The 18,102-nt window shown below is 43.6% G+C and overlaps 1 long non-coding RNA gene across 1 annotated transcript; it reads right to left on the bottom strand.

The window, feature by feature from the left end:
- Positions 1-5,976: 5,976 nt before the first annotated feature.
- LOC125548007 lies at positions 5,977-6,669 on the bottom strand. Its single transcript, XR_007300868.1, has 2 exons — positions 6,504-6,669; positions 5,977-6,406 (listed from the first exon to the last, which is right to left on the bottom strand). It is a non-coding gene; the product is annotated as an uncharacterized LOC125548007 (long non-coding RNA).
- Between the last annotated feature and the right edge of the window lie 11,433 nt (positions 6,670-18,102).

The raw sequence follows: 18,102 nt of genomic DNA, 5'->3' as shown, positions 1-18,102 counted from the left end.
CCTTGAAGCCCCATGGGATGTACTTCATGGCGACGACCTCCTCAGTCTCCTTGTTCCACATCATCCGCGTGACGTTGACATTGCCGTCACCGATGTCCTTGAGCACCTCGTACCTCTCCATGGATCCCGGCCTACGCCGAGCTGCTGTTGAAGGCACCGGCGCTCCTCTCCTTGCGTTGGGGCAAGGCCTGCACCTTGACCTTGCAGATCAACTCCTCCAAGTCCGCGCTCGTGGGATCCCGTGGACTCGTCGGTCTTGGTCGAAGGTGATGTCGGCATGGCGGCTGGTGGCGACATGGAGGTCGCTAACCCTAGTGCGTTGAGGGATCAGGTTGTGCGTGCCAAGAGAGAGAGAGAGAGAGCGAACCGTGCGGAGATGGGGGCTGGGTTTTTCCTCTTAATTTGGATTAAAAAAAAGCGGTGGCCTAAAACCAAAGGTGGGGCTACGTTAAATAAAGATCGATGGTGGCTTCGATGGATGGGGTGGGAGGCGAGCGAACGAACGAACGACGTACGGACTGCTCCTTTATGAGTAGAGATTACCCAAAAAATAAGGATTATGTGTTAGAGGACCTCTTAGGAAAAATAGTTTTTTTGGCAATCCAAATTTAAATGCTCTACTGTTTGCAGCCCTGAAATCCTGGAACTCATCATGTTCATATAAGTGTCTTGCAACATGCACACATCCTTCCATCTTTTTTCATGCGCAATTCCTTGCATCCTTGCATCCCATAATAATCCTCATATAGATCCTCCCATTAATAGCCCACAATTCCTTTTTACAATGCATATAGACGTCATGCATCTCATTCCTTTTAATCATCCAATTCCTTCCATCCTTTCATGTATGGCAATATCTTTGCATCCCATAAATAATCCTCAAATCCATCCTTCCTTTCATAGCCCGAAATTCCTTTTCTTTACAATGCACGTATGCAGCGTCATGCACCTCATTTTCCTTTTAGTTATCCGTTTCGACCGTCTTGTCTACATACCGACGTATATAAATTGGTGTGTTCTGTATATACTATAGCGAGGGGGGACTATTGATTCAGAAAAGAACATTATAACACAAGGAAAAGCTAGCTCGCTGGTTGCCTTCTTAGAAAGGACGAAGAGTTTGTGAGTTTGATACCTTGCCGGCGCAACAATTTTTGCCTAAGCCCACTCTCCTATTGCCGGGCTGCCACTTCAGTTCGGCCCGAGGCCCATGAGAGGAGGGAGATTTAGAAACGGAACAACCTAAAAGCTGGGTCTCGGAACAGAATTTGTACCTCGTATCGAAATATTCCAATCTTTTTGTTAACGTGGACTCTTGGCGTGTTGGTATGGCATGTGTCATCTCATGTTCTGGTCGGGGGTTCGATTGCATGACCTTTTCTTTTTCTACCGGAACTAAACCTTTTCTTGTTCTACCGGAACAAAACGTTTTATCTCTTCGCCACTTAAAAAGAGTCGATTGTAAAAAAAACCACAGAGACCTTTAGTATCACCTCGAATATGTTTTAAATTTAAATTGAAAGCGTAAAATCATGGGAAGAAGCGTATTGTGACGGTGAACCCGACAAAGTCAATCCGAGCTTTATTATTAGGGAAAAGTCTAAAAAAAACCTTGTATTCGTATCCGAAGTCTGAATCGAACCTTGAACTCCAAATCCCTGAAATTGTCACCCTGTCCTTTCTAATCCCAGCCTATCCCAGCCTTTTCTGCGTGAGATAGCGTTTGTGTTCAGTGGGATTTCATACGTGGCAGAGATGGGCCGAGAAATGCCCACCGGCTGGACTGGCCATGGGCCGTAGCATGTCGGCTCTTAAACCTCACCACCAAATTAATCGCTGCGTCCCTCCTCTGCCTCTCCCTCGACGGTTCCCCTCCCCGTTCCTTCTCCTCCCCCTTCCTGTGCAGCGGCAATGACGACCGGTGATTGATCTTGGGGATAGGAAGACGATCAAGACGGCGGGAGAAAAGATCGGTAATCCTCATCTCTCTCACGAGTCTTCTAGTAGTTGCATCGGCCGCTGATGAGTGGCTGTAGTTAGGGTTTTCGGGTAGGAAAGTTTAGGTTTGTAGGTTCTCTTTGTTTGTTCAAAAAAGTTGGATTTGCTCTTAAATTTAGTTCTGATGAGTTGTATTCGCCATTGATTTTTGGGGACTTTTTTTTGGCAATGTAGGCTAGGGTTCGTGCTGCAGCATGGATCCATGTGAGAAACTGAATGTGAGGTTTCATTTTGGTGGACAATTTGTTCGAATTGGGCCTAATTTGGACTATGTTGGGGGGGATGAGGCAATGTCAGAAATAGAGAGGGACAAATTGTCTTTACCAGAGGTCAAAGGGTTTCTTGGTGATCACATGACGTTCAAAGAGAGTATGAAACTTTATTTTCTATTGCCTGGTAAAGAACTAGTGAATGGCCTGTTATTTCTCTGTGATGATGTTGGTTGTATGAAGATGTCAGATTACACTAGTGATCGTGGAGTTGCTGATGTTTATGTGGAATATTTCGGGGAGCAGGATAATGAAAGTGACAGTGAAGACAGTGTTAGTAACTTTGAGGATGAGATAGGTAATGATGCTGATGAAGAAAGTAATGATGCACCTGACTGTGTTATTACTGCAGAAGATGATATAAATGCCATTGTTCCAAATACTCAATTGACTGCAACAACTAATCATGTGCTTGTACCAAATCAGAGAGGAGTAATAACTGAAGTACTTAGGAGCCCTACAAAACATAAGTTTCTGAAGAAACAGAGTGATGATACAGGGTTGTGCTCTCAAGTTAATTTATGTGCAGATTTCATAACCGGTAGCTCTCAGGTAATAGATGCTGCATCACAAAGTGGTACTGCTGCAATCACCGGGGCAAGAACTCAACAGCCAACAATTCAAGAAGAGGCACTACCCCAAGACAGTGGCTCTGTATATTCAGACAGTGATGCTGATGATAGTGATTATGTAGCAGGTAGTGATGACAGTGGACTGGATGAAGAATATGTTGAACTAAGGGAACAAGCAAAGGCCTTTAAAAAGAGAATTAGAGCCTCCAAGAAGTGGGCTGAAAGTACTCCTTCAGGTGCTGTTCCAATAGATCTTGTGGCAAATGTGGAAGAAGTGATAGGAGAAGACTACTTTGAATCAGATGATGAGGATTACTCATATGGTGATCAGACAGATGATGATGGCCATGTTGTCAGGAGGAAGAGCCGGTTCGTTAGGTATAATCCAAAGACAGAGATTCCTACTTTTTGTTTAGGAATGGTGTTTAGGAGCAAGAATCAGATGAAAAAAGCACTAACAAAATATGGACTGCTCACAAAAAGAAGTATTATTTTCATGAAGTCAGAGGATGAAAGAATTAGGGCCAAGTGTGGATGGCCAGGATGTCCATGGCTCATTTATGGTGCAAAGACAAGCAGGTGTTCCAGATTTCAGGTTTTAACATATGAGAGTGAACATATGTGTGCTCCAAATAGGGACAATCACCTTGTAACTGCTAAAGTGATTGCTAGAAGATATGAGGATATCTTAAGGGCCAACCCCACTTGGAAGATTGACAGCATTAAAGCCACTGTTTTGAAGGATTTCTTTGCAGATGTATCAACATCAAAGTGCAAGGCTGCAAAGAAGATAGTGTCACAGAAGCTTTTACAAGGGATGAAAGAGGAATACACTAAGGTCTTTGACTACCAGCTAGAATTGTTGAGAAGCAATCCTGGTAGTACCATTCTTGTAGGATTGGATCCTAAATATGTGGACCAAAATATATTCCAGAGATTTTATGTTTGCTTCGGTGCTATGAAAAAGGGGTTTAAAGCATGTAGAAGGGTAATTGGCCTTGATGGTTGTTTCTTTAAAGGAGCATGTCAAGGTGAACTTCTTTGTGCTGTTGGTAGGGATGCTAACAACCAAATGTACCCAATTGCTTGGGCAATAGTGGAGCAAGAAACAACAAAAAATTGGGAATGGTTTATTGGCCTTCTGATCAAAGACTTGGACATAAATAATCAAGGTGAAGGCTGGGTGTTCATTTCAGACCAACAAAAGGTAATTAGTTCTAGTCGCCTAGACGGAGCACCACCTAGTGTACTCCTTTGATATATTATTTTAGCCATCATGTCTAGTCGCCTCGACGGAGCACGACCTACTGTAGTACTTGCATACATTATTTTAGTCATCACGTCTAGTCGCCTAGACGGAGCACGACTCTTGGTGTACTCCTTTGGTACATTATTTTAGTACGATAACTTGCAAAAATTATTTTCATTGGTACTATGGTTTACCTTGCATCCAATGATCATGCAGGGTTTGATCAGTAGCATGGAAGACTATCTACCAAAGGCAGAACACAGGATGTGTGCTAGACACATATATGCTAATTGGAGAAAGAAGCATAGAGAGCATGCTCTACAGAAGAAATTCTGGGCTATAGCAAAGGCTGCAAACAGAGAAGATTTCATGTACAGAAAAGCAAAGTTAGCTCAAGACACACCAGAAGGGGCAAGGGACATAATGAGAACGAACCCTAAGCATTGGGCCAGAGCTTTTTTCCCTGTTGGTTCAATGTGTGACTCAGTGGACAATAACCTATGTGAGTCCTTTAACAACTCCATCATTGAGGCCAGATTTTATCCATGTATATCTATGCTGGAAAAGGTTAGACAGAAAATGACAAAGAGAGTCCAAGAAAACAGAGAAAAATCTGAGAAGTGGACTACCAATCCAATTTGCCCAAACATCTTCAAAAAACTTAAGGTGAGCATCAAAATGACTCAATTCTGTGATGTGCTCTGGAATGGGAAAGAGGGATTTGAAGTTAAGCATGTAAGTGGAAGAGGAAGGAGCTACACTGTAAATTTGGAGAAGAGAACATGCTCTTGTGGGTACTTACAGCTTGCAGGCCTACCTTGTTGCCATGCTATAAGTGCTATATATAAGTCTGGCAGAAAAATTGGAGATTTTATTCACAAGTGCTATTCAGTAGAGCAGTTTAAGAAAATATACGAGCACTGTTTGGAGCCAGTTGAAGGTGAGGAAAGATGGCCTGTTTCTCAAAATCCCAGACCACAAGCTCCAGGTTATGTGAGCATGCCTGGTAGGCCTAGGAACAATGACATGAGGAGGGAAGAAGGAGAAGCACCAAAAGGGAAGAAAATGTCAAAACATGGGATTAAGATTACCTGCAGTATGTGTGGCAAGCAAGGCCACAATAAGTCAGGTTGCTTCAAAAATCCAGAAAAGGGGAAGAAAAAGAATGCCTTTCTGAAGAAAACAGGGAGGAAAATGAAGGCAGCTGAGGTATATAACTGTGCTGATTTTGTATTGATTATGCATTTCTTGCAATAGCTGTGCATTGTTTTATGTATTAAAGCATTGTTTTCTTCACCAGCAAGCACATACTGATGCACAGATCAGAGCAAGCCAACAAGAGAATAGAGGAAAAGATACTGCACAAGCAAGTGGAAGGAAGAGGAAGGATCCTAACAAGCAGAATTTGCAAGCCAAGAAAAAAGCAAAGAAGTGATCTGTCCTTTAGGTTGAACTTGTGGTCATGTTAGTATGTCAGTATTGCTAAACTAGTGATTTCTCCTTTTGGTTGCACTTGTGGTTTATGTCCTTCTAGTTGAACTACTGGTGTATGCACTGATGCACCTTTGTGTCATATACATGCTGTGAACTTGTCAAGCAACATCAATTGTTTGGTACTTTAAAGCCCCACGTACTTTAAATCTGCCAAAAGTGACTACAACAACAGCTGTGAAATAGCAATTGCATGGTATTTGAAATCTGCCAAATCTCAAACAGCAACAGTATCGGTGAAATTTCAAACTGGAAAGGCTGACACATAGCTAGTATGTGCTATTTGAGTTCTGCCAAAATTCTGGCAAAGCAGCTGTCAAATAACATTCACAGAAACTGATGTCAATCTGAAATCATAATTATCAGGATTTTTTAGAGTGCACAGAAGGAATCAATATCACTAGCAGATGACTGCAACACAAATGTATTAAACAAAGGTGCATCAGTATAACCTCTGCTCCAATTTATCACTAGCAGATAAATGAGTGTATTATCTAACCATTACATCATCTAACCATTACAATGATCCTGTACCTAATACAAAGCCTGCAAATATACCAACCACTAACACGGTAATGCCATATAAAACACTGCTATACATTGCAATTCTCTCCATCCTATCACACCTAGCCCTTATTCCAGAGATTTCTTCATTCTTCTCATCAATTTGTTGTGCCAGTATAGCCTCTGCTCCAATTCTCCTCCCTTGTTCTAGCCACAGTCACTTCACCATTCATCCTCCTGATTGAATCCCTAAGATCAACAAGTAGTTGCCAAACAAATGGGGAGCAAGGACCATGCCAAGAAAAATACCCACAGCCATCGGTCTGAATCAAAATACCAAACAGTTCACACAATCAAAAACGAGAAATCTGAAAAAGGAATGAAGAAATTCAGTAGAAAGGAGGAAGATGAGCATCTTACAATGCTGAGCACGCAGCCTTCTTCTAGGATTTTCATCGCCCCATGAAATCCAGCGGGGTTCCTTCTTCAGCGGCCTGCAGTGGCATCGCTTCTCCGGCTGGAAAGCCATCGGATCCTCACGATAGGGCAGTGGCAACTGCCCGCCGCCCGCCGCCCCTGCCGCCCGCCGCCCCTGCCGCCCGCCGCCCCTCAGTTTCCGCTCGCTGCCCGCCCGCCCGCCCGCCGCCCCTCAGTCGCCGCCCGCAATAACTACCTCGGCCGCCCGCCGCCCCTCCTTGTTCCCCACCTATCCCCCGCCGCAGTTCCCCACCTATCCCCCGCCGCAGCTCAAGTGGGCCTGATGTCTCTTTTTTTTCGAAAAAAGAGGGCCCGATGTCAGTCCTAGATGACCTCTAATCCCACCCTAATACGTTACACGTCAGCAATCCCGACGCGCAAATGAACTATTAGCACTAATCAACCGGGATAGGCTGGGATTAGAAAGGACAGGGTGACAATTTCAGGGATTTGGAGTTCAAGGTTCGATTCAGACTTCGGATACGAATACAAGGTTTTTTTAGACTTTTCCCTTATTATTAGGGAGAGAAGGATAACTTTGACCGCTATCCAGTGATCCACTCCTGGATCACTATCGTACCCCTTTGCCAAACTCATGGAAAAGTAAACAACAGGTTTGTTACATAGCGTGGCATACTTTATAGAACCAATGGCTGAGGCATAGGGAATGCCTTTCATTCTCTCTCTATCTTCTGCCGTGGCCGGGTTTTGAGTCTTACTCAACTTCATACTTTACAACTCAGGCAAGAACTCCTTCTTTGACTGATCCATTTTAAACTCTTTCAAAAACTTATCAAGATATGTACTCATCGAAAGTCTTATCAAGCGTCTTGATCCATCTCTATAGATCTTGATTCTCAATACGTAAGCAGCTTCACTGAGGTCCTTCTTTGAAAAACTCCTTTCAAACACTCCTTTATGCTTTCCAGAAAATTCTACATCATATCTGATCAACAATATGTCATTCACATATACTTATCAGAAAGGCTGTAGTGCTCCCACTCACTTTCTTATAAATATAGGCTTCACGGCAAGTATGTATAAAACTATATGCTTTGATCAACTCATCAAAGCGTATATTACAACTCCGAGATGCTTGCACCAGTCCATAGATGGATTGCTGGAGCTTGCATATTTCGTTAGCATATTTACGATTGACAAAACCTTCTGGTTGCATCATATGCAACTCTTCTTTAATAAATCCATTAAGGAATGCAGTTTTGATATCCATTTGCTAGATTTCATAAAATGCGGCAATTGCTAATGTGATTCGGACAGACTTAAGCAGCGGTATGAGTGAAAAAATCTCATTGTAGTCAACACCTTGAACTTTTCGAAAACTTTTTGCCACAATTCGATCTTTGTAGATAGTAACACTACCATCAGCATCCGTCTTCCTCTTGAAGATCCATTTATTCTCTATGGCTTGCCAATCATCGGGCAAGTCCACCAAAGTTCATACTTTGTTCTCATACATGGATCCTACCTCAGATTTCATGGCCTCAAGCCATTTTGCGGAATCTGGGCTAATCATCGCTTCCTCATAGTTCGTAGGTTCGTCATGGTCTAGTAACATGACTTCCAGAACGAGATTACCGTACCAGTCTGGTGCGGAACATGCTCTGGTTAACCTACGAGGTTCGGTAGTAACTTGATCTAAAGTTTCATGATCATTATCATTAGCTTCCTCACTAATTGGTGTATGCATCACTGGAACTAATTTCTGTGATGAACTACTTTCCAATTCAAGAGAAGGTACAATTACCTCGTCAAGTTCTACTTTTCTCCCACTCACTTCTTTCGAGAGAAACTCCTTCTCTAAAAAGGATCCATTCTTAGCAACAAAGATCTTGCCTTCGGATCTGTGATAGAAGGTGAACCCAACAGTCTCTTTTGGGTATCCTATGAAGACGCACTTCTCCGATTTGGGTTTGAGCTTATCAGGCTGATGCTTTTTCACATAAGCATCGCAACGCCAAACTTTAAGAACCGACGGCTTAGGTTTCTTGCCAAACCATAGTTCATACGGTGTCGTCTCAACAGATTTAGACGGTGCCCTATTTAAAATGAATGCAACTGTCTCTAATGCATAACCCCAAAATGATAGTGTTAAACTGGTAAGAGACATCATAGATCGCACCATATCTAATAAAGTACGGTTACGACATTTGGACAGACCATTACGCTGTGGTGTTCCAGGTGGTGTGAGTTGTGAAACTATTTCATATTGTTTTAAATGAAGGCCAAACTCGTAACTCAAATATTCACCTTCGCGATCAGATCGTAGAAACTTTATTTTCTTGTTACGATGATTTTCCACTTCACTCTGAAATTCTTTGAACTTTTCAAATGTTTCAGACTTGTGTTTCATTAAGTAGATATACCCATATCTGCTCAAATCATCTATGAAGATAAGAAAATAACGATACCCGCCGCATGCCTCAACACTCATCGGACCGCATACATCGGTATGTATTATTTCCAATAAGTCATTATCTCGCTTCATTGTTCCTGAGAATGGAGTTTTAGTGATCTTGCCCATGAGGCATGGTTCACAAGTATCAAATGATTCATAATCAAGTGATTCCAAAAGTCCATCAACATGGAGTTTCTTCATGCGCTTTACACTAATATGACCTAAACGACAGTGCCACAAGTATGTTGCACTATCATTATCAACTTTGCATCTTTTGACATCAATATTATGAATATGTGTATTACTACGATCGAGATTCAATAAACCATTCTCATTGGGTGTAAGACCATAGAAGGTTTTATTCATGTAAATAGAACAACAATTATTCTTTGACTTAAATGAATAACCGTATTGCCATAAACATGATTCAATCATATTTATGCTCAACGCAAATACCAAATAACATTTATTTAGGTTCAACACTAATCCCGAAAGTATAGGGAGTGTGTGATGATGATCATATCAATCTTGGAACCACTTCCAACACACATCGTCACTTCATCCTTAACTAGTCTCTGTTCATTCTGCAACTTCCGTTTCGAGTTACTAATCTTAGCAACTGAACCGGTATCAAATACCCAGAGGTTGCTACGAACACTAGTAAAGTACACATCAATAATTTGTATATCAAATATAACTTTGTTCACTTTGTCATCCTTCTTATCCGCCAAGTATTTGGGGCAGTTCCGCTTCCAACAACCATTTCCTTTGCAGTAGAAGCACTCAGTTTCAGGCTTGGGTCCATCTTTGGGCTTCTTCATGGGAGCGGCAACTTGCTAGCCATTCTTCTTGAAGTTCCCTTTCCTTCCCTTGCCCTTTTCCTTGAAACTAGTGGTCTTGTTAACCATCAACACTTGATGCTATTTCTTGATTTCCACCTTTGCCGATTTCAGCATCCCGAAGAGCTTGGGAATCGTTTTTGTTATCCCTTGCATATTATAGTTCATCATGAAGTTCTAGTAACTTGGTGATAGTGACTAGAGAACTCTGTCAATCACTATCTTATCTGGAAGATTAACTCCCACTTGATTCAAGCGATTGTAGTGCTCAGACATTCTGAGCACATGCTCACTAGTTGAGCTATTCTCCTCCATCTTGTAGGCAAAGTATTTGTTAGAGGTCTCATACCTCCCGACACGGGCATGAGTCTGAAATACCAATTTCAGCTCTTGGAACATCTCATATGCTTTCTGGCGTTCAAAACGTTTTTGAAGTCCCGGTTCTAAGGTGTAAAGCATGGCACACTAAACTATCAAGTAGGCATCATACCAAGCTTGCCAATCATTCATAACGTCTGCATCTGCTCCTGCAATAGGTCCGTCACCTAGCGGTGCATCAAGGACATAATTCTTCTGTACATGCTACTATCATTAGATCACGGACCCAGTCCGCATCATTGCTACTATCATCTTTCAACTTATTTTTCTCTAGGAACATATCAAAAATAAATGGGGAGCTACATCGCGAGCTATTGATCTATAACATAATTTGCAAATACTATCAGGGCTAAGTTCATGATAAATTAAAGTTCAATTAATCAAATTACTTAAGAACTCCCACTTAGATAGACATCCCTCGAGTCATCTAAGTGATCACGTGATTCAAATCAACTAAACCATGTCCGATCATCACGTGAGATGGAGTAGTCTTCAATGGTGAACATCTCTATGTTGATCATATCTACTATATGTTTCACGTTTGACCTTTCGGTCTCCAGTATTCCGAGGCCATGTCTGTACATGCTAGGCTCGTCAAGTTTAAGCCGAGTATTCCGCATGTGCAAAACTGTCTTGCACGTGTTGTATGTGAACGTAGAGTCTATCACACCCGATCATCACATGGTGTCTCGAAACGAAGAACTTTCGCAACGGTGCATACTCGGGGAGAACACTTATACCTTGAAATTTTGGTAAGGGGTCATCTTATAATGCTACCGCCGTACTAAGCACCGTTATGTTCTCCATCTCCAAAGATGCATAAAAGATAAACATCACATGCAATCAAAATATGTGACATGATATGGCCATCATCATCTTATGCCTTTGATCTCCATCTCCAAAGCACCGTTATGTTCTCCATCGTCACCGGCTTGACACCTTGATCTCCATCGCAGCGTCGTGGTCGTCTCGCCAATTATTGCTTCTACAACTATCGCTAACTGATAGTGATAAGGTAAAGCAATTACATGGCGTGTGCATCTCATACAATAAAGCGACAACCATAAGGCTCCTGCCAATTGCTGATAACTTTTACAAAACATGATCATCTCATACAACAACGTATATCACATTATGTCTTGACCATATCACATCACAGCATGCCCTGCAAAAACAAGTTAGACGTCCTCTACTTTGTTGTTGCAAGTTTTAGGTGGCCGCTACAGGCATCTAGTAAGAACCGCCCGTAGTCAAATTCGATTCAACTAAAGTTGGAGAAACAGACACCCACCAGCCACCTTTATGCAAAACAAGTTGCATGTCTGTCGGTGGATTCGGTCTCATGAACGCGGTCATGTAAGGTTGGTCCGGGCCGCTTCATCCAACAATACCGCCGAATCAAAATAAGACATTGGTGGTAAGTAGTATGACTATCATCGCCCACAACTCTTTGTGTTCTACTCATGCATATCATCTACGCATAGACCTGGCTCTGATGCCACTGTTGGGAACGTAGCATACAATTTCAAAAAAAATCCTACGATCATGCAAGATCTATCTAAGAGATGCATAGCAACAAGAGGGGGAGAGTGTGTCCACGTACCCTCGTAGACCGAAAGCGGAAGCGTTAGTTTAACGCGGTTGATGTAGTCGAACGTCTTCACGATCCAACCGATCAAACGTCGAATGTACGGCACCTCCGAGTTCTGCACACATTCAGCTCGATGACATCCCTTGAACTCTTGATCCAGCAGAGGGTCGAGGGAGAGTTTCGTCAGCATGATGGCGTGGTGATGGTGATGGTGATGTGATCCGCGTAGGGCTTCGCCTAAGCACTACGTGAATATTACCAGAGGAGTAAACCGTGGAGGGAGGCGCCGCACACGGCTTGGAACAATTGGTGTGTCTCCAAGGGGTGCCCTTCCCACGTATATAAAGGAGGGAGATGAGGAGGCCGGCCACCATGGGCGCGCCAAGGAGAGGGGAGTCCTACAAGGACTCCCGTCTTAGTAGGATTCGCCCCTCCCCCTTTTTTCTTCTCATGGAGGGGGAAAGAGGGGAGGGAGAGGGAAGAGGAGAAGGAAAACGGGGCGCGCCCCCTCCCATAGTCCAATTCGGACGCCCTATGGGAGGGCACGCGGCCACCCCTTGTGGGCTGCCTCCCCTCTCCCCTATGGCCCATGTAGGCTCATTACTTCTCCGGGGAGTTCCGGTAACCTCCCGGTACTCCAAAAAATACCCGAACCACTCCGAAACCATTCCGGTGTCCGAATACTATCATCCAATATATCAATCTTTACCTCTCGAAAATTTAGAGACTCCTCGTCATGTCCGTGATCTCATCCAATACTCCGAACAAACTTTGGTCATCAAAACACATAACTCATAATACAAATCGTCATCGAACGTTAAGCGTGTGGACCCTACGGGTTCGAGAACTATGTATACATGACCGAGACACCTCTCCGGTCAATAACCAATAGTGGAACCTGGATGCTCATATTGGCTCCCACATATTCTATGAAGATCTTTATCGGTTGAACTGTTATGACAACATACGTTATTTCCTTTGTCATCGGTATGTTACTTGCCTGAGATTCGATCGTGGTATCTTCATACCTAGTTCAATCTCGTTACCGTCAAGTCTCTTTACTCATTCTGTAATGCATCATCCTGTAACTAACTCATTAGTCACATTGCTTGCAAGGCTTATTATGATGTGCATTACCGAGAGGGCCTAGAGATACCTCTCCGACACTCGGAGTGACAAATCCTAATCTCGATCTATGCCAACCCAACAAAACACCTTCGGAGATACCTATAGAGCATCTTTATAATCACCCTTTTACACTGTGACGTTTGATAGCACACAAGGTATTTCTCCGGTATTCGGGAGTTGCATAATCTCATAGTCAAAGGAACATGTATAAGTCATGAAGAAAGCAATAGCAATAAAACTTAACGTTCATTACGCTAAGCTAATGGATGGGTCTTGTCCATCACATCATTCTCCTAATGATGTGATCCCATTCATCAAATGACAACACATGTCTACGGTTAGGAAACTTAACCATCTTTGATCTACGAGCTAGTCTAGTAGAGGCTTACTAGGGACACTGTGTTATGTCTATGTATCCACACATGTATCAAGTTTGCGGTTAATACAATTCTAGCATGAATAATAGATATTTATCACGATATAAGGAAATATAAATAACAACTTTATTATTTCCTCTAGGGCATATTTCCTTCAATTATATTATTTGATAATATTCGAGACGATGTATTCGAGATTATATTCGATGATGCATATTATCTGGATTAATCGAGATGTATATATTACTGCTATTATTCGAGATGGATATTATCTACTATGATTCAGTTTTTCCTTATTGATTGCATGCATTCTAATTTGAATACTAAATTGTTTTATCTTTCTTTTGATTAGTTAAATAAAAGCTATGGACAATACCGGTAGAGAAGGAGAAGAGACTATGTTCGACATCATACGCTCCCCAAGCCCAGATGAGAATGAAGAAGATGACAACTCACAATATCTGAACAATACCGGTGAGGGTATGATATTTGATGAAGACGAACGAATAGATGAATTCCACAACAATGATGATGAAGGAAATGTTTGTCAAAGAACAAAGACCGGCGAGGTATATTTATATAAGGCATCTGGTGATCATCACACGTTTTAATTGATTTGTATATATATTAACGAACCGATCATTCTTCTTTTAGCCCTCCGGATTGAGCAAATCTTCTACAAGCAGTAGGGCAGTTCGAGGCCCGGCCAAAAAGTTGCAGGCTAGCGTAAAGTATAACATCGATGCCATCAAACATAATGGTGAACCGCTTGAACCTAAGAAGAGTGCGAACAAGTTCATTCATCAATGCGGAGTTATTGTCAGGGACCAAATCCCGATCTCCGTTCAAGAATGGAAAAAGGCAGCAAAGGGAGATCCAGATGTTACTTTTGTCGACCAAAGAGCAAAAGATCTGCTTTCGGAGTCGCTCATGTCACATTTCACCCTACCAGATCATTTGGCAGATGCAGATCTGGAGAAAGTCAAGGACAATGCTCTTAAGAAGATGGCGATAGCATTCAACAACCACAAGAAAAATATATGCGTCGCATACGTCAAAGAAGGAAAGCAGACACCAGAATTCAAGGGAACACTAGAGAAGGCAAGAGATCACTGGGACGCTTTCGTGAAGTTCAAGGAATCAGAAATAGCTCAGGAACAGTCGAGAATAAACAAGATTAATGCTGCAAAAAAGAAGTGGCACAATAATCTGGGGCCAGGTGGCTCCGAGGTGGCCCGACCTAAGTGGGATATCTTTGAGCAAGAGATGATTGCTGCAGGGGTCACTCCAGTTACATTGAGCTGGCCCGAAAGGTGCATGACTTGGTTTTATGCGCATGGGGGGAAGTTGGACCCAGAGACAAGGCTGGTTATGGAGCGGGCAAGTCTTAAAGAAGCCTCTGACACTTTAATTGTTTCAATAGAAGAGGCTCGAACGGGGGTGTTCACGCCCATCAGAGAGAACGACGAGCTTACGCATGCCCTGAAGAATCCTGAACACCTAGGAGTCTAGGATGAACACGAGGCAAAGACGTTATTCCATGGTATGAGGGGTTTGCGGATTGGAATGCCGACTATAGAAGTCATGCGAGAAAGAAGCAATAGGAGGAGCAGGAGAGGAAACTGGAGGAGTGGAGGCAGCAGGAAGCAGACCTCCTTCAACAGGTAGAATCAAAGCACGCGGAGTTGGAACGCGCTTTCATAAGGCAGCAGGAGCTGATTGACTCACTTAGCCAGGACAGGGTGTCTCAGCAGCGGCAGCAGCTAGCGGATCCAGCATTGGAGAGCCACATCCCATCTATGCCGAGAGGTAACGTGGGTTCCACACACGCTAATGGTTCACTGCTGTCAGATACCCCATGGATGGTATCATAGCTACGACACCTTGTGAACCACACATGCAAGTGAAGAACATATCCATGAAGGTGGCGGACGGCTATGCTTTAAGAAATCCACCTGAAACAACCTTCCGTTGCACTTTGATTCCAGCTAGCTATGCTCGTTTCGGGGTTGATGAAGTGATGACATGATATTACGAGCTAGAGCTTGACTTTCCTGGAGGTGACGAGGAGCGCATACTGGGAGATGCCATACATCGTATCATTCTATGAAAAAGGATTGCATCGTCTTTCCAAGGCCACCGACTCCTGCTCCAACAACTCCGCCGCGTCAGCCCACTCCAGCTCCAACAAGTCCGGCGCCGCGTCAGTCGACTCCTCCAAGTCCGTCGCGTCAGTCGACTCCCGCTCCAACAAGTCCGGCACCGCGTCAGTCGACTCCTCCTCCAAGTCCACCGCGTCAGCCGACTCCTGCTCCTACAAGTCTGGCACCGCATCAGCCGACTCCTCCTCCTCCAAGTCCGGCACCGCGCCAGCCGTCTCCGCCAGGTCAGCAGGCTCCACCGCCTCAGCAACAGTGGAAGAGAGGCGCCGCAGCTACGGCGGCTCAAAATGATAATAATTAAATACATGCACTCATCACCAAGCAAAGTGAATGATCATATAAGGATAAGTAAGATAATATCATCTAACAAGCATAAGTGTAGCTTATGATCAACCACATGATCATCAATGTCTCACAGATAATAGCATAGTATCTCAAGCAATCAAAAGATAAACAAAGTTCAACCACTAAAGCAAGAGAGAATAAAAAGCAACGCTCTCTCTCGAAGCCTATGATCTATACATTTTTCTCCCCCTTTGGCAACAAGTTACCAAAAAGTTCATAGAAAATGCATAGCACTAGAACGTCTCTCAAGCTTGGTCTTCAGGTGGTGGTGTCCGGAGAACGCCAAGGACGAAGGCTTCAGTTGATGTGGATGGAGCTGATGGAGTTGGTGCTGGAGCTGGTTGCGCTGAAGCTATAGCTGGTGCAGATGAAGTGGCTCTAGTGTCTGGAACAGGCACTGCAGCAGACCTCTGAGCTCTAGGCACTCTGGCAAATGCATCAGTGGTTGTCTTGCCCTTCCTCTCCTGCATATCATCTTGAAGTTTCTCCACAACAGACTGAATCTCAGTTACCTTCACATCCAAGTCATAGAATTTTTGCTCCACGATTCTTTCCAAGCTCTCCTAGTTTTGAGTCAGGGTGGCCAGTCCCTTCTCAATCCTCAGAGTGGATGCAATTAGGTAGCCAAACTGATCTTGCTTGCTTTTCAAAAAGTACTCAGATGCCTCCTCTTGAGTTGGCATCTTGGCAGCCTTCTCTTTCTTTGCTTTCTCCTTCTTCTCTTGAGCTTGTACTGATGATGGTTCATTCTCATTCATCACAACTTGATTGTCCTCGAAGTCTGGGTAGATAGGAAAGTGTTCCTTATCCAACAGGTATGTGCCTGTGCCTATCTTTGAGTTTATCAACTCCTGGATTTGTGGGGCATATCCACAACTTCTATTCTGGTCAGCTGCAGTCCTCTTGATAGTCTCAACTATAAGGCTCATGACCTTGAACTTCTGTGGCACATCAAATATATGTAGCAAGTTAATTGCATGGCCTCTGATCATTCTGTGATCACCAGACTTGGGCAAAGAGAGTGTGCCTAAGGATCCAATTGATTGTAGGCAGCCCTGACAGCAAGTGTTTTACTGACCCAAACTGGTGAGTCTCAGGATCATCTTCAGGAATCTCCTTGTACATGTTTGCCATAGAGTTGTGATCCATCTTCTTCTTGGCATAGACATCCAAGTCATCTTCTTCTTCCTTAGGAGCATTGATCAGATTTTCCCATTCCTCAATAGTTGAGTGGTACCTTGTACCTTCAGACATCATACTATCCTGCCATCTGGATAGAAGTGTGCTGTGGAGTAGAATTGCATTATGAGCTCCTCATTCCACTTTGTGAGCTTCTGCCCAACAAAGTCTGCAACTCCACAAGCACTGAAGCTGTCAAACACACCAGGATAGTGTTTCTCATTTTCCTTGATATACTTCCAGTCGACCCACCTCATTTCACACACTATAGGCTTCTCGTCCAACAACACTGCCTCATAGAAGTCCTGTTGTTCCTTTGTGTGGAACCTGTAATCAACAGCAGTCCTTCTCCTGGTAGCATATGGATATGTCTCTCTCCATAGCCTCAACCCTGAGTCTCTCCTGATATTCATGTTCTCAGCCACAGGATGAGCATCATTGTGGTCTGGAATCTTGGGTTTGAGCTTTCTCAGGACTTGTCCTTCATCATCTTCATCAGCAACAACTTCAGGCACTGGGGCCTTGTTCTTCTCAGCAGCTGGTATACTCCTGGTATTCCTCTTAGGTGCACTCTTGGGCTTGGAGGCTGCTCTGGGTGCTTCTTTGGGCTTTGATGAAGCAGCCCCTTTCCTAATAGCATCACCCATAAGCTTCTGGGCCTTAGGTGCTGGTGCAGCAACCTCTTCTTCCTCTTCCTCTTCAGAATCTCTCATGATTGAGGATCTCCCAAGCACTCTAGCAGTGGTCTTTTTGATCCTCTCCTTCCTCTTCTTCCCTTCTGCAGCAGCCTCTTTGGGTTCAGATCCCAAAGGGACTTGAGTAGATGCTCTGGCCTTAGACATTGGAATTCTCTTTGCAGGAACCTTTTGCTTCATGCCTGGCTTGGTGGCAGCAGCAGTGCTATATTCCTTCTTAACCACTTTCTTCTTGGAAGTGGCCTCATCCTCAACTGCAACATATTCTTCATCCTCAGACTCTGAAGTTTTCTTCTTCCTTGTTCTGGTGGAAGCTTTGGGCAAGCTGCTGGGAGTGCTCCTGCTACCATCATCTGAACTGCTAGAGGGACTAGTGCCCTCACTCAGGTGAACCTGCTCCTCTGACCTGTTCTGGCTGTCACTCTGATCAGA

The sequence above is a fragment of the Triticum urartu genome, chromosome 3 (assembly GCF_003073215.2).
Source record: "Triticum urartu cultivar G1812 chromosome 3, Tu2.1, whole genome shotgun sequence".
Lineage (NCBI taxonomy): Eukaryota > Viridiplantae > Streptophyta > Magnoliopsida > Poales > Poaceae > Triticum > Triticum urartu.
This window is presented reverse-complemented; position numbering and strand designations above follow the sequence as displayed.